The sequence below is a fragment of the Parasteatoda tepidariorum genome, chromosome 2, assembly GCF_043381705.1.
Source record: "Parasteatoda tepidariorum isolate YZ-2023 chromosome 2, CAS_Ptep_4.0, whole genome shotgun sequence".
Classification (NCBI taxonomy): Eukaryota; Metazoa; Arthropoda; class Arachnida; order Araneae; family Theridiidae; genus Parasteatoda; species Parasteatoda tepidariorum.
The window spans coordinates 101,202,062-101,227,328 of record NC_092205.1 but is presented as its reverse complement, the minus strand read 5'-3'; the positions used below and the strand labels follow the sequence as shown (position 1 = coordinate 101,227,328).

Below are 25,267 nucleotides of genomic sequence, written 5' to 3'. Positions count from 1 at the left end.
GCATGCGCGAGTAGTTCACCTTACATGTATTTTCGAAACAATCGCTCGCGCAGATGATGCATGCGGACATGGATGCATCAATTGCGTCGCAGTTTTTAGTTTTAGTGTGGAACAAACCACAAAGAAATATATACTGATAGAGATAAACTGAGGTGAAATGAACTGAAACCCAGATCCATTCCAAACACTGAATTGTTTTGTTTTCGTTTCCGAGAAGTTAGACATCAAGCGCAATCAGTTGATTTTGTATAATATTTACATTTATGACGGCTTACTTTTGAAAATATATGCTTAAACTTTTAAAGTTTTGCCAAATATTTGTCATTGCTAATCTTTTTTTATTTGTTTAGAATCGCTCATTAATAATTGTTCTGTTTAATCAAAAATAAACAGAAGATAGTTCCCTGTTTTAAGCAGCATTTTTTGACGGTAATAGCTTGAAACAGTAGTAACATTTAAAAATGTTTCTTTCGTTACAAAAATTTTCTATTTGATTGTATTGGTGAGTTATAAATATGCTAAGTAACTAAACTAATAGCATTCCTATCTATTTGTGCCTCTTATAACTTGAAGAAACCAGCTGTGTGGAAAGAATAAGCTACCTATATCAATTATTTAATTACTACTGCAATTAAAATTAAATACAGAAATTGCCAAGATACTAGACCTGACATTGGTTTCTAATAATTAAACCCAACATTTCAAATTTATGTCAGCTAAAACAATTTCACTCTTCCTTTTAATTCTGTTGACTTGATGTTTTAATTATTGCTTTTGAATTTTGTTTGTTTTGTGACCAACTCATTTTGGTTGATTCAGTTTCATTTTTGTATCCTGAGCTCTGAAAATATTCATCCTTAGTTTACAAATAAAGACATTGCCAACTGAACACCTTTGATTGCGGAGTGGAGAAGGGGAAAGAAGGATTCCTTTATTTAAGTCATGGTCTTGCAATTTGGTGTAAATTCCACTGCCAGATAGGTTTCATTCGTGTCTACTGCCATCCGTGCCATTTCGCAGTGAGCTAATAGCCATTGATGAAGCCCTTGACTCTCTTGTGTTTCTTCCGCATGGAAACGAGATATGGGTTCTGTCTGATAGCAGAAGTGCAATACAACACTTGACCAATTGGCAAAGCGGGAGAGATAGTGCTGGAGTGTCAATACTCATAATGTTAAAACGGCTTTCCATTTCGCGTCAGATTCATCTGCAGTGGATTCCTTCCCACGTCGATCTTGAAGGAAACCAGAATGCGGACAATTTGGTTAAAGCTGGTGCTTGTGAGGCCTCTGTGCCGTCGGCACCCCTCACCTTATTGGAAATATTTTCAATAATAAAACACAAAAACAAGACCACTTGGATTGTCCCCCCAAAGCACCCATGGTATCATTGTTCTCGACCTGGAGGCTCCCTGGCCCAAGGTTTTAATAGACAAGAACAAACTATTCTTGTCCTCTTTCGAAGTGGTCACCTTAAATCAATGAAATTTTCGAAGGATCCGAGAACTTTGTAATTTGTACCAACTGTTCTTCAGACCAGGCTTCGCCTCATCACATCCTAGCATGCCTGGGGCTCACCAAACAGGATTTAGCAGATGATCCATTGACGGTGTTGGATTTCTTGAGGGTGTATAACGTCATGGACCTGGTCTAGCACTGCTGGCCAATGGGGGCGTGCAACAGCAACAGGATTCTTTTCCTGTTGCTGGTTTGTTAATTATTTTATGAGTGTTTGATTTGGTGATCATCAGTTAGTGAATTCTAGTTAAAATGGAACTTAAGTTGTGACGCTAAAAAACCCTTTTAATTTGGAAACTGTGATAGTTTTTTAAGTCCTGTGTGTATTTGTAGAGTGATATTATTTTACAATATATAATGATAAACATCCGACCCAATTTTTGGTTTTACGACTACTAATGTTCATCTACAAAGCCTTGTAATTTTGAACCCAATCCAGAAGACAAGGGAACTGAAGAAATTTGCCTTTGTCAAGCACTTTTTGATGGAACTAACCCACATTTGCTTTACACGGAGAGGAAGACCATGAGAACCACCCTCGGTTAGCCTTACGGCAAGGGGACTCTCACCCATGAACCGTCTACCACTGAGGATATTTCACGTCAGCACAGTGGTCGATGCAAGCCGGATACGACATTCGTATCGACAAGGATTCGAACCTGGTTCATCTCATTGTAAGGCAAGCGCTCTATCCCCTGAGTCATCACGGCTCTTAGAGTGATGTTATTTTTTTTTGTTTTATTAAAATACAGTGTGTATTAAAATATAACTAAATAAGTAATTTATAAGTTTGTATTAAAATACAATTAATGACAAAAGTATTTGAGTTTTCCATATTTCCCCTATCTCCTTTATGTATATCACCATCTAGCATTTTCTATTAGCATAATTTTTGGAAACTTAAAATTTTGTCAAATGTGAGATTTGGCACCAAATATAATTTTTTTTATTTAACTTCTCAATGTACTTAATATTTGTGAATATAATCATTATTTTGAATGTTTTTTTTTGTTTTTGTTTTTCTTTATTCTTTCTGTTTTTTCTTAATATATGACCCTTACTTTTATCTACAGATCATGATTTAACAAAAAAAAATTTCAGGTTGTGGAGCAGATTTCCATCAAAGTTTGAACTGAAAAGAAAGTATATAAGAGAGAGGTTGATACAGGCTTGTACAGTAAAAAATACTGTAGGATTTCTACAGGTGAAAAAAGGGAATTCAAATCAGTGAGTATTAAAAAAGAAATGTTTGTTTTAAATTATTGCAATTTTAATATTTGTGATTTAAATACCGCCATTTAATAGATAGTCAAAATCTAATTGGAATGAATGGTAGTAGTTTTAACATTAAAAATGTAACTTAAACTATAAGTTGAAATTAATGTCAAAACAGTATTCACTGCTATAATAAGATTTAAATTAATGCATAATAATTTTGAAAAGGATTTTATCCCAGTGAAAATAAAGGGGTCAAGGTTACAGCACATTAATTTTATTTCCGGTAGCAGAATTTTCTTAGTGCATCTGCAGCACGATATCCATCCTGTGGCAGAATTTTTTCGAGTTATCTGCGGCAAAACTCTTATATCTTTATGCAAGATACTTTTAATAATGACAAACATATATGTTACTAATTTTAAAAAAACAAAAGTGCTGCTTTTACGAAAAAAAACTATATATATTTTATTTAATAGAACATGTAATAATTTTTTATTCTAATATTATGGGTCATATTCATGCATTTTGTTGGAGGGGAGGAGGAACACAAATTATTTCCTTCTTCGCATTTTGGAAATAATCATCACAATAAAAAAATAATTAAAAATCATGAAATCTGTGTGTGTGTTGTAGGAATTGCCGGAAAAAAATTTAAAACAAAATCACTCGAATCAAACTCCTCAAACACGTGTTTCATTTTGAGATTAGGTTGTTCTATTAAAAAATATAGGATTTAAAAACTATGGAGAATTCAATAGCAATAACTGCCAAAAATTAGATAGAATTACTGCATTGATAAGTAAATACTCGAATGCCTGATTTAAATGTTTCATTTTGTTTGAAGTTAATGGAAAATTTAAAAATCATGTGAATATCAATATTAATAATTGTCGAAAACTACAATTGAAACATTAGTACATCGATTTACGATACTATCAGCGTAAATTGAGTGCATCAAAAAGTGATTCTCTAAATGCATTATTCAAATATTTTGTGTAAATTTCTGTAGAAAATAGAAGTAAAATTTTTTGCTTTTCAAAAGAAAAGTTTTTCTGCAAGTACCCTTTAACGTTCTGCGACAATGTTGCCATGTCACTGCAATTCTGTCACAGGGATCTATATAAATTTAAATTTGTTTGCAGTCTCAAAACTTTCAGATATTATTATGATTATTAGATTATTATCAGAGATTATTATGTAAAAATTCAGTTTAATTTTACATACCTGTAGCAAATTTCGCAAATCTAAGTTTCTTAAAAATTATAGATTAAGTTGTTTAAATTTTAAAGGAGCCTCAACAATTCCCCCCCTCCCCCATTTCTTTTACATAGCTTTTTAAAAATGAAAAGAAAATTTACATGAATAATAATCTACAGTGTCCGTTGCTAGGCTACAGGATTTCTTTTTCTTGGAATTTATTTATAATAAAAAAAATATTATGCTTCTGTGTGCGAAAAAATGTTTTTGTTCATCTTCATATAGATATGTCAAAAAGCATTTCTTTCCCAAGATGTGCTTTTAAAGCTTTCAGCATAGACATGGGGTCAGTAGTCTGGAAATGGGTGATACAGAAGCTGTGTGGTTGCCATACTTGGATTATGCTTAAAATATTATTTACACAAGTTTTAAAATTGTTTTAATTATTTTAATCTCCTGTAAATTAGTGTAAACTTTTTGCATCAGTAAATTTAAGCTGATATCTAAGATAATATTTTGATAGCTGATACCTAAGATCATGGGTGCAAGTCTTCCGTCCCCAGGAGGGATTTCCGCCTTTGAAAATGTCCGCGGACGGAAGTAAGACGGAAACAAGACTGACTCGAAGACGGAAATCGGAATTTTTTTTTTTTTTTCTGTCCATAAAAATATTTTTTTAGGTCTACGTTATTGGTCTACTTTCTTATGTCCTGTTGTTATTTTATCAAAAGAGAGATGAATAAATATTTTTTGTACAGTATTTAAACTTAATGTATTATGGTAAAGTTTTCTTAGATATTTTGCATATGTCGAGGGGGTATTGTGTATGTTAGGTATTTTAGTCAAAAAAATTTCAGTCTTGGCCTTTTTTCCAACTTGCACCCATGCCTAAGATTTTATTGGCAAATTGTAGTCATACCTCAGGAAGAACATGGAAAACTATGGGGATTTAAAATTAGCTTAAAAAATCATTGGAAAAGATTGTTTTTGCTTAAAAAAATCTAGAAAAATTTAAATTTCAAGCCTTTTTATGATTCCCGGTTATAGGGACTGTGTGTTGGCAACTACATTTCCGCGACTGCTTTTCTAAGATATCTTTATTATGAATATTCTGTCCCTATAACTGACAAGGAGGAATTTTACTATTGTGATGTATTTTCAAAACATTTTGATATTTAACAGTGTATCACTATATTTTTCTAATTTTACTCATTTATGTTATTTTTACATTTGTCAATATTTCTTTACCCAAATACAAGGTAAACAAAATTCAAAATAATATTGTATTCAATAATTATTGTTGCATATAATTAACATGGTATTATCTTTCTAAAATGTTGTGTTACTGATAATAGTCGGGACTATATATTCAATAATTATTGTTACATATAATTAACATGGTTATTATCTTTCTAAAATGTTGTGTTATTGATAATGATCGGGACTATATCGCATTCAATAATTATAGTTATCAAAAATGATTGAGATATTATTGTATTCTATACATATTATTATCGTTTACGGTCGGGATTTTGTCATATTTTGATTTACCAATATGTATTAACCCTCTGAGCATTAGTAACACCTTTTTCCAAACATTCTGGTGCAGACTTTTCTGCATCAAAAAGCTTGTTTCTCCATGTTAGAAAATGGGTAAATAGTGCATAGCAGGAAAACGTTTGTGAGATTTTACCCAGGAGCTCAACATATGTAAATTAGAACCTGACATTGTTCTTAAGTGTTGGCAAACTTGGTTTCACAGTCTCTATAATTGATAAGCACCTTTTTTTACAGAGTTTTTTTTTCCTTCTTTTTTGTTAAATTTTTTTAATGACTTTTTGTTTTAACTTCTTTCCACAAAAGTTAAGTTTTTCAATGCATATATGTTATGTAGTCAATTTTGTAAACAGAAAGCTTTTCTTGACACTTATTATAAATTTATTTGAAGCAAATAAAGTTTTCAACCACGTAACTTTAGTAATTGTTAGAAAGTAATCAAAATTTAGCTACATTATTGGTATAAGATAAAGGGGGGGAAAACCATAATAGTTATCCGTTAGAAATATTTGAGATAAATAAAAAACTGTCAAACAGCTATAAAAAAAGTGCATGTTTTTATTAATGAAAAAAACTAAAGTTAAAGAAAAAAACAGAAATGGAAAAAAAATAATCTTAATTCTTAAAACAAAACTTCGATACATAAAATATTAAATTGTTCAATAAAATATTAAATTTTAATGAAAACATTGTTCATAATTGTTGCAATGATATCTCACCACAATAAAAGAATGCGATTGATTGAACGTCTACTTGCTCAACACTGAACATGCAATAACTGGTCAAAAGACCAGTTCTTGTATGTTGTATTGTATTGTAAAGTCTTGCAATGTTTAGTGTTAGTTAAACAAACAGTTTAGTGTTAAACAAAATTTTTACTGTTGTACCTAAATTTGTTCGAGTTTTTATTTTACCCAACATTTTGAAATGCTGTCTAAAGTTAAATTGAGATTATTTTTTAAAAAAACTCGAAATTTATAGAGTTATTACAAACAAGAAATAATGAAACAAAAGAGAGTAAAGATATGAAAAGCTTCATAAAAAAATTGGTGAACTTTCATGAGTACTAGTATTACCTGATATTCACTTATTAGCACTTATTACATCGATAATTTTCTTGCTAGTACTGTTCACTGAAGGTGTAACAAAAATTTATTAGGTTAGCTGTTATTTTTATCTTGTTTGCTGTAAAAAATAAATTTATAAAATGAAAAAATTTTGACAAAATAATCAAACCATTGATTTAATATATTTGCCATTATCATGGAAAGGTACATTTTGGATGCAGTAAGCTATACATTTCTGGTAAACAACACTAGATCGTGTTAATTAGTCAAAAAAAATAAGTTCACTCTTGAAAATTTTTTTAGTGGCACTTATGGTTGCCATTTACATAAATTTTCTCTCTAATTTGTTTAGATTACATTTGTGAGTTGTTTGTTTAGATTACATTACACAAGAGGAACATGTCACGTCTACACTACTTAGTAACTAATATTAAACAAATTTTTTTTCGCTTCTGTTATTCAAAGTATCTTAATAAAATATTTTTGAATACAAAATTTCAAATTTAAATTCAAAGAAATTTTTCTGTGGAGGTATAAATGTCACTTTTTTTTTTCTTTTACGGGTGTGACAATATTTGTAAGAAAAATAAGTAAACACATTTGTGCATGCAAAAACTCTCTATAATAGTAGTCAGTTTGTATGTTTTCAGAGATTTGAAAATTTTTTTGTTCAGCTGTATAAGCATAGCCTGATTTTGAAATCTGAGGCACAGAACTGTTAAGAGGCCCCATTGATCTTCAAATTTAGATGTACAAGATGCTTTTAAACTTTTTATAGCGTTAGTAAATTATGAATTTGTTTTTCTTTATTTCAATTGTTAACTCATTCTAATTGACAATTCTTTAAGAAAAACACAAAAAAAATATTTGTAGAACTTAATTGGCTCCCTGACATATGGGGCCATAGGCTCAGACCTCCCAAGTCTTATAATAAATAAGACCCTGTATATGATACCATAAAACTTAAAGATTTTTGGCACTCATTTTATCACACAGATATAATGTCACTATATATATTAAAATAAGCAAATTAACAACAAATTTTTTTTAAAATTCTTTTTCCTTAATATATAAAACAGCTTGCATTTTTGCTGTTAATATACAAAATTTGAATCTTAAAATTTTTATTCTCGTGTCCTCGTTTTTTGTGGATTGAGCGAGTTAGCTTGTTTCCTATGTAATAATAATAAAATAAATACTATTTAATTTTTGTACATCATTTAAAAAAATTTTATTTAACACTGTTTAACTAAAGTTATAAAATTGATTATCAATACAATAACTTTACGAAAAAAAGACATTAAATGGTATGCCGATTAATTAATTAGCAAAAAGTCAAGATATTTTAGGAGATTAATATTCGTTGGCAAAAAATACAACTCTATAATTTAATTTTTAAAAATAGTTTGGAATTTATGAAAGGGTGTATTATTCATCTTGAATTCATCAGCAAAAGTTTAAAAGAAAATTAAAAACTATATAAATTCAAAGTAAAACTAAAATTGAAAAGTTTAAAAAAAAATTTTCTTTTACTTGTTAGTAAATAAGTTTTTAAATTGTCAAATTTATCTTGGAAGAAACTTTCAAATAACATATTCATTGAAAAATTCGAATTGCTGAAATTTAAATTTAAAAATAATTCCTCTGAAATGAATAAAAATATTGTCAGTAGAAAAGTATTGTTTGATGTCACTGAGACAAAGAGGGAGGTTGTCAGTAGAAAGAAAACGGATTCTCGATATTAGTTCATAGACATATTTATATATATACAATTTACAGAGCGTAATATTTCCACTTGAAACCTCCAATATAAATTATCGTTATATATTAAAGCAAAAACAATTTTAATAAAGCATAACTGAAAGTACATAAAAGGACATACTATAGTTTCAGTTCAATAAACAACCATTTTCATCAAAGTCTAAGAACCAAATGATAATGATGACAACATTTGGTGTTTACTCATTGAGGAAGGTTCTTATTTGTAGAACTGAGACTATAGTTAGTCAAGGTTCGGGCTGGCCATTGACTTGAAAATGTGATCGGCCCCAGCCAAACTGGTGGGTCTTCCATTAAGGTGGTGCTGTCTTACACCATGTCCTTTTGAGGAAAAAAAAATCATACAAATTCATACAGTTTTAAAAAAGTCTTTGTTGTAATTTTTTTTATTATTGGCATTATGAATAAAATATTTATTTAGAATTTTATTTTATGAATAAGTCTGAAGCTACGTAAGTGTTTTGCAGTTTAAGTAACTGTAGGGAACTGCATCGTTAGCATAATGCTTGTGCTTAAAATTTCGAGAGAATACTGCTAGTTGTAAGTTAATTCACTAATTCTGTTCAGGAAACTTTTGTATGTACAAACTGGGCCCCCCGCCTGCAAAAACTTTGTCACCAAGGGAATCAGCCCCCTCTAAAAATAGGAAGGGAAGAAAAGAGAATACTTCTCTCTCACAATAATGAATAATGAAACCTGACTGCCCCACCTACAAAACTTTTGCTTCAAGGGGTCCCTTACAAATTAGCCCCCTCTAAAAATAGGGGAAAAAAGGAATGATAATACTTGTATGCAATAATGAATTATGAAACAAATAATAATGTGCATTAAATTCTAAGTTAACAAGCTTTTGGGTTGTGCAAACTGGGGTCCTACCTGCAAAATGTTTGAAACCTAAAACTGCTCGCAGATTTATTTTCTTTTCCCTGGACTTATAGATGTATTGGCAATGATGATTATGACTACAATTAAAATTTTTATTTGAAAGCAGTTTTTAAACTTTTTCATATAAAACAGAAATATGTTGGGTAAATTTCTGCAACATTTCGAAATAATGAAATAAATCGACTGATTTTTTCTGACTTCATATTGGTTATTTAAGGAAAAGTAATTACATACATGTTAATATCTTCTTATAATGCTCATTGCAAGGCATGCATTTCAATATTTTTAGCTGATTCATTGGTTTTATTGTGTATACTTTTTTTTCTACGAAAAGTTACGTTTTCATGTATCAGTTCTTAAAAGTTTAAATGCAGTGGTAAATTTATGACAAACATTTTTGTTTCAGGAAATTTAAATATTGATTGAGTAAAAAAGAGAAAAAAACACGCTAGGACATTTTTTGGGTTGAACTGAAATAAACGACTTTTTAAACTGCTTCGACAATTCAGGGTTGAGAAAAAATAAACATATTCTTGGAGACGGACCAAAAAAATTTCCTGTCATATATTTTATGATAATAATTAAATTAAGTCTAACAGAACTGTTTTTTTACAATAAATTCTAAAATATACAGGTAGATGTCGTCAAAAAAATAAGTGCTTTGAAATTAAATGTAAAATATTTAGCTCATTAAATAATGTTTAAAATTTCTTATAAATTTTGCAAATCAAATTACTGAGCGAAATTAATAACTCTTTATTATTTTTTCCAAAAAAATTGCGGATATTTCATTCTTTCAAGGGGCCTCTAATTCAAGTGCCCCCTTGGGATCCTAGCACCCCATCATACCCTGAGTATGTACTTTCTGGCTTTATTCACGTTTTTGCTTTAGTCTACATAGCGCCAAGTATATCCTGTCATTTGTTGTATATCGTTATATATTTAACAAGTGAAATTATTTTTCTGATACCTCTTATTGTGTCACATTATGGGAGTTGCGGAGCCTACTAGCAAATTAAAATAATATTGGAAAACTTTTGACTGCAAGGTAAAGAATTGAGAAATAATCATTATAATTTTTAAAAAAAATTATTATGCATAAAATAAATTAAATAACTAACTACAATTATGACCAATTCAAAAGTCATTAAATAGTTTTTCAACACGTATATAAACTGAAATAAAGAATTATATTAATGTGATAATCATAAAATTTTGTAAAATTATATATTAGCTATTTGAGATTTTAAATTTTTTTTCAGCTTTTATACTTATGAATTAAAAAGTAGCTTTTTGCGGTCAAAAAAAGAAATAATTTTAAAAAAATTCTAAAAATTATTGGGAGAAAGGACGTGTCCCCCCCCCCCAACGNGTGTTCCCCCCCCCCAACGACTATTCGCCTATATTCATAGATATTACAGCATCCGCTATTAGTTGAAATAATCCATTTTTAATGAAGGCTGAATATTTGATTTTGTATCTATCAAAAAATTTTTTATTTTGTTACTATTTCGGGATTAAAAAAAAAATCACAAAAATCTTATAACTCCGAAACTAATTTAAAATTTTAAAGGGGTCTCCTTTTTTTTAGGTCTTTAGCTATAGGCATGCATTCCTTGCAGAAAAGTATAATTTTATAGCGATTTGCATTGAAACATCGTAAAGATGAACTATATGATTGCTTCAAAACTAATTCAAAATTTATGCAAAGTAAGACGTCTTATTTATTTTCAAACTTAAAATTTTAGAAACAGCGTAGTCAGGATTAAGGCGTTCACTACTTTCCAGAATAAATCTGGATTCATTAGGGAAAACGACCTTTTTCCATACGGTTGCAATTTAATCCCGTCGAGAGCTATACCACATTAAACTTAGGCAACGATGGGTAGGTTTCAATCCTGCCAACACTGTACAGTGGCACACAGCTTTTACAGCTGGTATAGTGCTATGGAGAGAAATCGAATACAACCCACGATCGCCCCCTAATATTTAGCCATTAGTATCTTCGTGACATCCTTCAGCCACTCATGACATTTTACGGAGCCATTTTTTAACAAGCAAGGCTCAGAGAGCCATGGTGGCTCTGGTGATAGAGCACTCTCCTCCCAATGAGGTGACCCGGGTTCGATCACAACGATAGCTGGTCGATTCGAATTCCGCACCTGGCTCGCACTGACCTCAGTGCTGGCGTAAAATACCCTCACTGATAATAGGATGGTAGGTTAGAGTTCCCTTCCCATAAGGCTAACCGTGGAAGGTTTTCGCGGCGGTTTTCCTCTTCACGTAATGTGGGTTAGTTCCATCAAAAAGTTCTCCGCGAAGGCAAATTTATCTTAGTACTTGATCCCGGAGTTTCCTTGTCTTCTGGATTCGGTTCAAAATGACAAGGCTATGGAGTTATACATGAATAGTCGTAAACCCGAAATTGGGTCGGCTGTTCAATGACGGTTATAAAATTATGTAAGAAAGGCTCAGAACCGTGGTAGCTCCATGGATCGAGCTCCCCAATAAGGTAACCCGGGTTCGAATCCCTGCGATGGCTGATCGATGCGAATTCTGCACTCGGTTCGCACCGACTACAGTGCCGACGTAAATATCCTCATTGGTAGACGGATCACGTGTTAAAGTCCCCTTGCCGTTAAACTAAACTAACCATTGTTTTTTTATCTAGTTTTCCTCTCCATTTAACGCTAACGTGGGTTATTGCCATCATTTAAATCCTCTACGATAGCAAATTTTTACTAGTAATCCAGGAGCTTCCTTGTCTTCTGGAATTACTAGACTACGGAGTTGAATATCGATAGTTGTAAGTTCAAAATTGGGTCGGCTGTTCAACGATCGGTTGTAAAATAGAACGCAAAATACAAGCAATGCTCACACAGTAATAAGGGTGCCATAACAATGTTTCCACAATTCCCTGAAATCCCCTTGTTTGTCACCGAAGAAGCATCACTTGGTTCGGAAAGTTTGACAGTTCAGTCGACAGCAACTTGTAGACGGGGTGTCGCGGGGGAACATCATAAGTGATTTGTGTGCCTCCATTGACCAAGCGTATCGCATCCTGCATTCGCACTACAGGTGATTCCAAGAGTTGTAGTAGGGTCAGTATGTCAACTCTATGACTAAAACCTCCATTGATTTGCAATTTTTTTACTGCAATAAATTATCACTTTTTAATCGCTTACTCATATCAACACACATGTAAAATTTCGTTCTTTTTCTAGGTGCTTTCATTTTTATGACAATGAGTGTAGTTACAAAAGAGTTTTAAGATTTGTAAAATCTTTTTCACCACAAAATAATGAATTTTCCCTTCTCCCGATTTGGGACTCCCCCCATAGAGAAGTGATTTCCTCTAAGGGACTTCCATAGAGATTAGAGAGGTAAAAAAAAAAAAATAATAATAAGCAGAATCTATGGTTTGCGGAATTTTTTAAATATATGTGAAATGCGAATCGGTGAAATAAAAATCATGCTCAAATCATGAACTTCTTTTAAATAATCTAAATTATTCTGAATGATAATGCTTTAATATTTACCAGAATCAAATGATAGCGTAGATATTTTGTGAATCTTAAAAAGTTAGAATTCGCACTCTCATTTACTTTCGATAAAAACGAAATCAAGTGATCCAAAATATCGTCTCGTTGTATAAGTTACAGAATAAATAAAAAGTCCAGCCATTCATGACATACGCTTCTGAAATTTGGACAATGACAAAACTGGAGGAAAATTGTATCGCACTATTTGAGAGAAAGATTTTGCGGAGTATACTTGGTGGGGTAAATGTGAAAACAATAACTGGAGGAGGAGATTTAACTTTGGACTGTACAAGATTTATAAACAACTCGATATTATTTGATATACATAAAAATAAATAGAATTAATTGGATGTCCCACGTGATTCAAATGAGTGATGACAATACAATAGAAAAAGATGCTGCTTTTTAGAACCACTTTAACAAGAAAGCGTGGAAGGCCGCGGTTGAGATGGGCTGACTTGGTGGAGTATGATTTTCATGCAATTAATGAAAAGAATTGGAGATCAAAGATAAATCGGAAGTCGTTATAGAGAAATCTTCAGTGGAAGGCATTGGCTGTCTGGCCAACTATGATGATGCTTAAATAACAATAAGCTAGCAGTGACTTTCTAATCAAAACTTTTCTCGTTGAATTTCCGGGCTTTTGTTTATGCTTACTTCTTTATTGAAATACATAGTTGTATCATCTTTCCACTCACCGTCTGGTGGCCGGAAGATACGGCAAAAAAATTTTGAAGGGGTTTTTAATATCCTGAGGGGTTTTAGACGTATTTCAGAGTAACATGTGAGAAATACATGTTACTCTGCTCTTTGCTGTTTAAAAGTGCTCTTTGTTGTTTAAAATATTGACAAATTTAATGTCAACAATAAATGATTTTTTTAAAAAAAAGACAAAATTATGAAATTTTAACATAAAGGAGAAGAAAAATGTTTGTACGAATGTTATTTTTTAATTAAGGGCCGTTTTGTTGTGTACACTAATAGGTGACGTGTGCGTCGTGTCCTAACATTTCTTGAGAACTGTTACAGCTACGTAGTTGATCTGTACGGTCAGTTCTAAGCCGTCTGTCTTTAAATGTCTTAAGTTTAACAAGTCCCCCGCCGCGTATGATGCGTTTTTAGTCGGCAAAAAACCTGCTGCTGCAAACATTCACGGGCACATTCGTGCCCGTGAATATGTGCAGCCAGGGTCTAGTTTACGAAGCTTCCTGCTGACAGGAAATTTTGCTACTCCGTGACAACGATTCTCTTATAATGCTTCATTGGACTCTTCCGAGCTTCATTCCGATCCCGAGCTTCATTGGACTCTTTTGGCTGGGAAGTTTTGGCTCACCCTCCATACAGCCCAGATCTTGCGCTGAGTGATTTTCATCATTTCCGATGTTTTAAACATCATTTTGGCGGCAACCAGTACAACGATAGAGAAAACGGTCGTTACGTCTTGGTTATCGGAGCAGGCGGTAGGTTACTATGAAGAGGGTATTCTAAAAGTAACTGTATGGTATAATAAGTATTTAAGCAAACTTGGCAACTATTTAAAAAAGAGAAACGTATATAAAGTCAAAAAATAAATTTGCATCATGAAAATTTTCTTCTGTTTAGATTTTATTTTCAAACGGCCCTTACTTTAAATTAAAGTTAGTTAAACGAAGTGGTTCGCTTTATTCTTTTTGTTGTTTTCAATTATTTTGAATTCGGATTTAACGAGCATTTTTCTGTTTCACGAGTCCCGTATTATTTATGGGTATAACCAACAGTCCGTAAGGAAAGGTTACCTGATAATTAAGATTTTACAAAGAATCTTAGAGTGCGCGTCTCATAATATGGCAATAACTCTGTTTGCCTATACTTGTGCCTCTCACGTCCAAATATTTCTCTTATGTTAGAGAACAAAAGTAATCATAATCATTTTTTTAAAATAATGAAAGATTATGTACATAAAAAAATTCGGTGAATTCACAACCGTAATATAATATTTTCCCTTACCAAATAGACGGAATATATTAAATACTACTAGTGGGTTGCGCCCCCTGCTCGCTAACGCTCGCCAACCCCCGAAAATTGCTACGCAATCTTATATGGTTTGCTTCGCGTACCAAGATCGCTTCGCTCGCTACTAACTTAGGTACATTGCAAATGCACACAATTCTAAGAATTCAAAACAATCATTCAAATCCATATAAAAAAAATTACATCTTTTTAGTAAATACTAAGTCATTAAAATAAATATGAATTCAAATAAAGACTCATTGACTGAGACTCATTTTTCAATGAATAACTAATAACGATAATAAAACAAATAAATTCGAGATATAAATCAAAAATCGTCAAATAAATTCGAGATATAAATCAAAAATCGTCAAATCAATTCGTAATATATAAACTCGCGAAAAAAAGCGCTTTTGACAAAATACTAAAATAGAGATCTATCGACTAAGTCTACTCACTTCTGCCTAGCTTATGCTCTCTCTGGTTATTTCAGTTTCCGTTTTTAAAAGCGCTATATGTTGAGCCATCTCAGCTAGATTTAGCATGTGACATTTTTAGCTGCAATCAGGGGTCGATTTTCTAGCGTTGCCATTCGGGGAGTTGTAATGAGGCTTTTTTTGTCGCCGTGTAAGAGAAATATATATATAGATGATTTTTGCATGCATCACATTGTGTATGAATCTGATGGTTAATTTCTAAATCATAAAGAGATCGTTAATTTAACGAATCTCTTTCATTGTAATTTATAATAGTATACTAATGAAATTTGTACAAAAATAAAAATTTTAAATAATTTGACACCGATTTAAATAACTTAATTTTAAAATGTAATATTGAATTACTCTATAATAATGATCATAAAAAAATCAATTCTCTTAGTTTTAAACTCATAATTTAGAAAACAATTAAGATCAAAATAAACATTAAACAATAATTTACACAAATAAAAAAAAAAAATTTGTTTTTTAAATATTTTCAAAATGCTGTAGATTTTCCCTTATTTCATTAGAGATGACAATCGTGAAGTAATTTTCATTAATAGTTCCAGATCGTAATATAACTTTTAACCGTAAGATTGTAATAATGCTGAATAATTATTTTTAAATTATCAACATCCGTTGTTGATAAGTTAAAACATTCATCATTTTAGCAATCTTACATTACGTATCAATTAATGTTAATCAGGCGCGTAAGTTTCAAACGCAGATTGATTTTCGTTTAAAAAAAAATTAAATAATGACTTAACTTATTTTCACAGATTAAGTTGAAAGACGCTTCCCAGGGTCAGCTTGTACCCATCTATCTAAAACTGATTGAGCTTTAAGCCGCCACCGGGAATAGAACCCCTATCCTTCACAATAACATTTGAATCATTGAGCAATGGCGAATCGTTACATTTTTAAAAGTGAAACCGTTTTCTGGAACTAAAATTAATTTTATTATTTATTATCAGTTCGTTTTATTTTATTTTATTACCGAAGTTGAACAGCCGACCCAATTTTGGGTTTACGACTACTAATGGTTCAACTCCATAACCTTGTCATTTTGAACCCAATCCAGAAGACAAGGAAACTCCTGGATCAAGTACAAGGAGACATTTGACTTCGTGGAGATCTTTTTGATGGAATTAACCCCCCCATGTTCGTTAAATGTTCGAAAAATTCCCACGGTTATCCTGATGGCAAGGGGACTCCAACCCAAGATCCGCCTACCACTGGGGATATTTTACGTCAGCACTGTGGTCGGTGCGAGCCGGGTGTGAAATTCATATCGATTAGCCAGTTCTGAAATTTGAACCTGGTTCACCTTCATGGGAAGGCAAATGCTCTATCCCCTGAGCCACCACGTCTCATTATTAGTTCATTTTTATGTTATAACCGTCGTTGAACAACCGACTTTGGGTTACGACTACTAATGTTCAACTCATTTTGAACCCAGTCCAGAAAACAAGTGAATTTTTGGATTTAGCATTTTAGAAATTTTATGCCTCTTAGAACGTATAACATTAACTTTATGGTTTTTTGAACGGGTATTTTAAATTTTTGGAAGGGTCTTCGTTTTCTTAACAATTGATTGTAAGAAAATAATGGTTGCCGTAATAAAATTAAAGTGTTGCAAGTTTATCTCGACTTTCTCTTTGAAATAAGCTTTGAGAGGTATTTGAAGGGAGCTGCGGTTTCAGGAGCTGGCAAGCTATTGCCAGTAGCAGTTTTTTTTTTTCTCTTAAAAAATGCTTATATTTATTCTGTTGTTTGTTTTATTAAACGAAATAATAATAAAAAGAAAATGGAGGTATGTATTGTTAGCATTTAATAACGACGAAACAAAAATGTTGGGGGCGGAAAAAACAGTCGCGGAAAATATTTAGTGCTTTTGAAACTTAAAATTAATTTTAAGATATTTATTATTAGCTTTTGCGCATAGATTCTATATAAAAATATGTATTAAATTTTAAAAATAAAAATAGTGTTTTAAAAATACTGTTATAAATACTTTTATGTTTTACTTTCAATAAAAAATTTTAAGTTAAAGCGGTTTGAAATTTTGAAGTGAAATCAATTTTTTATTTTAAAATACCATGAATATGTAAATTAAATATTAATGAGATCACTCACTAGATGGCAGATCTCTTGCTTCTCCCCCCCCCCCTCCCTCCCAAACCGAAACCAGCTTTGGCGAAATAAAAATTATTTGAAAGAAGAACGGTCAGTTGATTAAAATAAAAAAGGCTTCTCTCGATTTGTGTCACTTCCTTCAAAATTTCTAGAACAGTCAGTCAGAAGCTTCTTGTTTTGATTACGTAAAACACGTGCTTTTCGCCGAACGGTAGAGAAACCTGGTTTATGGTGACTCATTGCAGGGAATCTTGCAGGTACCTTTTCCTTTTCTCATCAGCTCTTTAAAGTGAGCAAAAAGTTAAATAAAAAGCAATGTTAATTTGAAAGTGAATTGAAATATATAATAATGAATTTTTAGAATATGTTTTTATCATTATATTTAAACTGGCATTACATATTATTAGAGTATAATAGGCATTGACGTAGGTTGAAAGAAAAAGGGGGGGGGGACACAAGGTTTATTTATATATATATATATACACTACCGGTCAAAAGTTTGCGAAAATTTTGAAATCTACGAAAAAATGGTCTAAATTTAAATGTTCATAGAACTGCGAAAAATCATTCAAACTGCATGAAAATTTGATATGTTCTAAAGTGAACCCTCTACATTTAGTTACATATGATCAAATTGCAATACTTTATTTTTTGCGATCTGAATCCAGCTTTTCATCATGGGTTGTTTCTATGGTGAAAAAAGTTGCTAAGTTTGAACACTTGCCAAACATGCAAAAAAAATTTTTTGTACTTTCTGTTAATGGAAAATAGTTATTTGAACCGTTCTGTGTAAGCCCTCAAAATTTCAAATCGTTTCGATTTGTTTTGACGAAGTTATAGAATTTTGAAAAACATGTGTACTTTTCTCGATTTTTGAGCATNTATAATGACTAAAATTATATACTATTTAAAAAATAAATTTGAAAATTCTGTATGTTTATTTTTAAATAATCAACGATAATCAATTATTATCGTCGACAATTTTTTAATAAATCTTAAAAATTTATAAAATGAAAAGAAATTATTTCTTAACAATATTCAATCGAAATGACCTTGCTTTCTTGACAAGAGAGAATATTTCAAATTAGCTGAGATTTAGGACGCACATTCAGAATTATCCTTATTTACCTCACTTTTTTATTTTATTATTATTATCAATATTAATAAAATAAAATATAATTAAAAAAGGTGACAGGGTTACTAGATTTTGAATGACTCGCTTTTTTGGCAGTCTTGATTTGTCCTCTTTTCATTTATTTATTACTGTTTGTTCGTGTTGCAAGCTGTGCACCATCTTACGTTAGTGTTAACACTTTTAGTATTGCAAACAGTATTGTTAGCATTGTAAACATAAGTAATAAGTAATCAAATACATTGTTTGCAAGAATCTCAAAACACAATGATGCCAAATGGCTTTAAAATACAACTGAAACAGTAACCCGGAAATTTAGGCAGTCCCGAGCTTGCAGCGTACCCTAGTGTAGAAAACACCATCCATATATATGTATGTATATGCATATAGTATATTGTTTTTATCTGTCTGAAACCGGTTTGCACTTCGTTACGTTAGTGTATCAATTGGTTAAATTAGACGATTTATAATATAAATTTAACGATAGGATAAATTAGGCGATATATTATATAAATATAGAATATTTATTACATCAAGCATTGTATTATAATAATAAGATCAAATTATGAGACGCACTGAAGTGTTTTAATAATGACATGTTAATAATGAAGTGTTTTAATAATGACATGTCGAACCAAATTGTTCTTTGAAATTCAACTTATTGTTTTATAAATTTAAATTAGTAACTTTTTATACAAAAGTATATAAAGTAAAACATATTTTAGTAATTTGATTTTTGAAAATAAAATTAAGATGAACAAATGAGCTAATTGCATGATTAAAAAACATTGCTAAATTATAGTATGTTATCTATAAAACAAATGATGTGTAATATACATACATATAATACTTATTGCATACTTTTTTTTGTATTGTAAATCCTTCAGGTTTTGTTAAAATACATCAACGGATATATGTTGCATATTTCCAACATTTCAGAATGAATTAATAAGAATTTTTTAAACAAAAAATGTAGCAATTAATGTGTCAGTTAAAAAAAAGAAAAAGAAAAATCTGTATTGAGTACTAAAATTAGACCAAAATAGCCCCATTTTAGATTAAGATATCTATTATAGAATGTATCTGTTTCCATCTATTGTACCTTTTAACAAACAAAAAAATCTGTATTTAAAGGCAAAGTTTAGAATATTAAACCCAGATTTTGGCAAAAATAAAATAATAATAATAATAATTTTGGATATCAGTTGAAAGTCGAAACATTTCTTCAAATCAATTCACTCCTTCTCTTATGATATCGGGACTAGAAAGAATATTTTCTGAATTTTAGATTAGATCAGTTCAAACTATGAAATCGCTAAGAGACTGTATATGAACATGCACCGAGGGACCAATATTGGATCGTCTAAATTTTTTAATATTAATCCTATAGGGCCTTGACAGCCTGGTTGGTAGGGCACTGGACCCATGAAAAATATCGTGAGTTCGATCCCTGCCGGCCGAAGACTCCTCGTGGAGTAACTGGTGACTGATGCAAGTTAAATCTGAAAAGTCACAAAGTCCTCCAAGTTCTCATACCTCTGGGGGTACTGATCCAAGAGTTTCCTTGTTTTCTGGATGGGTTCAAAATCGCAAGGTTACGGAGTTGAACATGAGCTGTCGGAAATCCAAAATTGGGTCGGCTGTTCAACGACGGTTATAAAATAAAAAATATTAGTTCTATAATACGGTGAATATTAGCCAATATACGTATACGTATAGCCAGTATAGGTATCTTAGCCAATATACGTCCTATATTGGCTGAATAAGGAATATAAAATGTCGGATGAATCTGACAATTCTACATAGGTCCGATATTGGTTGTAAAGTGGCAGTAAAATATCTGGTAAATCAGACAATTCTATATAGGGCCGATATTGCTTGTAGAGTGGCTGTAAAATATCGGGTGATTCTGATAATTCTATGTAGGGCGAATAATGTTTGTAGAGTGGCTGTAAAATATCTGGTAAATCTGATAATTCTATATAGGGCGAATATTGTTTGTAGAGTGGCTGTAAAATATTGGGTGAATCTGATTATTCTATATAGGGCGAATATTGTTCGTAGAGTGGCTGTAAAATATCTGGTAAATCTGACAATTCTATATAGGGCCGATATTGCTTGTAGAGTGACTGTAAAATATCGAGTGAATCTGTCAATTCTATTTAAGGCCGATATTGGTTGTAGAGTGGCTGTAAAGTATTGGGTGAATCTGATTATTCTATATAGGGCGAATATTGTTTGTAGAGTGGCTGTAAAATATCGGGTGAATCTGACAATTCTATATAGGGTCGATATTGCTTGTAGAGTGGCTGTAAAATATCGGGTGAATCTGACAATTCTATATAAGGCTGATATTGGTTGTAGAGTGGCTGTAAAATATCGGGTGAATCTGACAATTCTATATGGAGCAATATCGAAAAATAACGGCTCTTTGAACTTTTATTGAGCCAAGATTCGTGAATATTGTTCGAATTAGGGCCTAAGTTATTTTGCTGCTAGAGACGTTTAACTATTTCAACAATGATACTTTAAATTTTATCTAATATTGATACTTTAAAATTTTAGTTTCACGAGCTTGTCATGACACTTGAGATTAAACTTATATTTTCCATTTTAACGAGTACCAAAATTGTACTTTATTTAATATTTCCTAATCTTACTTTTATTTTCTAGTAATTTATTTGAAAAAAAAATTATTAATTACAAACGAATGATGAAATTATTTAGTGAACATATAATTATTTATTAATTGAATGTAAATGCATATTGTGTATATGTGTTGTGCATATACTCGTTCGTACATTAATTAATTAAATTTAATTAGTATTTTTGCATGTGCGTTAGAATCTTAAATTATATACGTGGAATATGTTAAGAATTTAAATTTTTAATTCTTTTTTTCATTCACTTCAAAAACAAATGCATAATAAAGATAAGAATTGATAATTTATTGTACGTTGTAAGGCATATAAAGAATTTATGCATCGAAAAATACGAATGAACATACCATATGCAACAAAAAGATAAGTGTAATTCGTTTCATGAATGTTTACAATGCTTCTGGAAAATACATTAATATCCTTAAAACAAATTATGTGTTTATTTATAATTTTAAACTAATCACAGATCTTATTATACTTTACATTTTTCAAAGAATCTTTTCATTGTACATTTAGAAGACATAAAAATGATTGAAATAGTTATTCTTATAACAATTGTTTTTTGTTTTTTTTTGGAAATATTTTCACCATGTAACGTATCTTATATTTAGTATATTTAAGTATGCATGTAGAATATACTTGAAAAAACTCACTTATCTTCAGGCGAAATTGTTNTTTTTTTTTTTTTTTTTTTTTTTTTTTTTTTTTTTTTTTTTTTTTCGTGGAAGAAACCCGCGTAGGCTGTGTTTTTTTTTTCAATTTTTTTTCTTCTTAAAAACCTGTGTTTGTCCAAACTTTGATTATAATTGAACTATTGAAACTTAACGACAACTTTATTTTGACTTAATATTATTATTATTTTGCAACAGATATCATCCATTTTTTTCAGTTTCTACATTCTTCTATGGTTTTAGTATTCAAAAAATTATTCGTACTACATCTGCTAGCATTTTTAAAATCGTTTGCATTTTTCGTTGAAAATAGAGGCGAGGGAAAAGTTTTATTATGTCTGGCTAATATCTTTAGAACTGAAATTTCATAATTACTTCGCATTTATTTCTTCTTTTCTTCTTATTAAGTCTCACTATCTGTATTAGTGGGATTAATTTTTTTTTTCTGGTGCAGATTATTATTTTTCTAATCTGTGTAATCGTCTATTTCATTACGATTAACACATTTACGTACAAAAAATGTTCAATGTTTCTGTGGGAAATATTTTATATTTATATTTGAGAATAAATAAACAGTGAATGAGAAACAATTGACAGGGGTTTGGCTCAGCGGAGCCTGCTAGCCTTATTAAAAAAGCTATAGTTATGGAACACTAGCGTTCGTCTTTCCCCAAGAATAAATTATTATTTCATTATTCATGCCACTGAAAACTCCGTATCTACATTTTCCTATTTTAAAGTGAATAGGGAAAAAATTTAACTTATGTTTATTTTTCTCTTAAAAAGAAAGGGGGGGGGAAACGAAGCAAATAATTGAAAATGCATAGAGTCATTAGGCATAACTCATTCTTGCATAATCTTTAGGTAATTCCAACTTTATTGTATCACAACTTTCGTTAACCTTGACCTTGACTTCGTATTATTACGGTATTGCGAAATGTCCGCAGTATGTTTTTCATTTATTTATTGTATTGATAAATGGTTTTTGTGGAGAGACATTATAATTATAGTTTTGTTAAAGAATAAACGGTGTCGTCGGTTCTGTAAGCAGCATACTTTTACTCGTTTTTTTTTTCCTTCTCTTTTTTCTGGAATATGATTTTAAATATTCTTGCTAGTGTATTTTTTGAAAGATGAGTTATTAAAGAATTTTAAGGTAGGTGACCACAGAACTAGGATAAGACTAAAAAATTTCCCCAATCTGGAAAAGTCAGTGAAATTTTAAGGAATTTAACTAAAACATGCCAGAAGTAAAGGGAAATATATTAATTTGAGGTCAAAGTATCAAAAAATTCGACATTTTTTTAAACAAGAAAAAAAAAAGGTCAAATCGTACATTTTTAAAAAATAAGTAGAACTCTTTATACTTAATTCTAATGGCAAATATAGGTGTTTTGAAATATATATTATGTATAAAAATAAGCCGCAACTAGAAACAAGAATAAAATATATGCCACCGGTGACTAACATCAGAGAAATCCGGTAAAATAAAGTCTTGAAAGACCAGGATTTTTTTCCCCCTTTACTCTGAGAAAGGGGGTGAGGGTAGGTGTTTAGATGATGAAGTTAGACTAAAAAATTGGATTCTGTGTCCAAGGCTAGTACTGCTACTCAAAAATGATCAAAACCATAAAAATTAAAAGAATTTCTTAAAATGAAAGAAGAAAAAAAAAAGGAAAGACTTGTTTTACAATGAAACGTCACCACGTATCAATAGGAAATATTTATAGTACGTTATTCAAAGAAACTACAGATCTATCAAACTTTAAAGTTAACCTTTTTTGGTTCGTTGCCTGAACTACATAGAAAATAGGGAATGAATTTGGAGAAGGCACCTGCTGTAATAATTGGTGCAAGAATTGTGGAAATTAATTCTTGAATGAACTATTTTATTTGGGTTTTTTTTTTCTTCTTTTTTTTCTCTCAGACCTTTATATGTTTGTTCCCCTTTCCTAAAGGCTGAGAAGAAGCTTGCATTGATGAGACTTAAACAATCAAGGTCAACCTTTACAGAATAAAAAAAAAGGATCATGATCCGACCCAAAAGATAAACTCTCTCTCTCTCTTTCTCTCTCTCTCTTCTTTATACTTTGGTTGCATTGTGTTTGGCACAATTATGCTTGTGAGAGATAAAAAAGATCTCAAGGGAAATAACATTTACATTTCTGTTATTATTTTCTTTGAATTATTTTAAATGTGTCCGTGAAATAAAACATTTTGTAAAGTGAATCTGTTTCCTGAATGACAAGGATTTCAACATTCCCACAAAAATCTTCACCTTGTGAATGAATTCCGTTTTACTCCTCTTTGAAACTGAATGCCTTTAAGATTGATATCGTGTCAATACAATGATGTATATATATATATATAAATATACAAAGAAATACAATGATATATATATATATAGCCATTTTTCAAAATTTGAATTTTTTCAAGAGCCGCAATTAAATACGTATTTAAAAGGTATGCAAAAAAGGTATTAATTTTTTTTTTACATAAATTATATTTATTGAGAACATATAAGTGAAAGTACAAAATATGTGTATTGAATTTTAATATTACAAATTAAACACTTTTATTTTACCTCTCTTGATCAGTCTTTAAAATTTGGTGAATAATTAGTAACAGCACTTCTCAGTAATTCTTTGAAATGCTGGTTAGTTAATACTGATCAGTGTTTGTATTTACCGCTGCTGGTTAGTTAATACTGATCAGTGTTTGTATTTACCGCTGCTGGTTAGTTAATACTGATCAGTATTTGTATTTTATTTATTAAGCCAGAAATTTTGAGAAAGAAAGTTCACAGGTAAACGGTTTGAGAGAGGCCAACTTATTTATATATAATGAGAGAATAGAAATTAACGAAGAAAATTTAAAAAAATAGTAATAGGTTTCATTTACTACTCATACGCTTCAAGTACATAGAATCCATAAAATAAGTTAAAAATACGGAGAAAAATTAATATTTTTAAAGATAGGAAGAAAAGTCATTATTACAATGGTTTTTTAAAAATTACAAAACAAAAAAGTCGGGAAAACAAAATAAGGAAAATGAGAATGCCATGAGCTCACACGATTATAGCCGCAAAAAAAAAGAGTGTCTGGTGTTGTATTAATACAGCCAATGCAAATTATATCAATGCAATAGTGTGAGGAGCATCAAAGAAATTGAAAAAGATCAATTGAAAAAATTTAAATCAAGATGTCTTCATTCCCCTTTCTAAACTAAAATATGTTTTTTCTTTGAGTTATTACTTAGATTATGAAAATATCCTTATTTGCGATTTTGATTATTGAAAAATTCTATTTAATATTTGTCTTTTTAATTATTATCTTAACAATGGAAAACATATTTTTGTTCAAATAGATGGAGTACCACAAGAATCAAATTTTTCATCACTTTTAACTAACTTATTTTTTGCTAACTTATTATTAAAA

At 30.7% G+C, this 25,267-nt stretch overlaps 1 protein-coding gene across 4 annotated transcripts in view; it reads left to right on the top strand.

Annotated features, from left to right (window-relative positions):
- Positions 1-60: 60 nt before the first annotated feature.
- Positions 61-25,267, top strand: part of LOC107455730 (uncharacterized) — a 51,364-nt gene continuing 26,157 nt past the window's right edge. Inside the window, exons 1-2 of one of the 4 annotated variants that reach the window (XM_016073401.3) lie at positions 61-429; positions 2,619-2,744. The gene's annotated coding sequence lies outside the window, so the exon portion shown is untranslated. Of the gene's footprint in view, positions 503-2,618; positions 2,745-10,859; positions 10,931-17,440; positions 17,624-25,267 lie in introns of those variants that run through there. The other 3 variants (XM_016073400.3, XM_071177998.1, XM_016073403.3) reach the window with 3 other exon arrangements.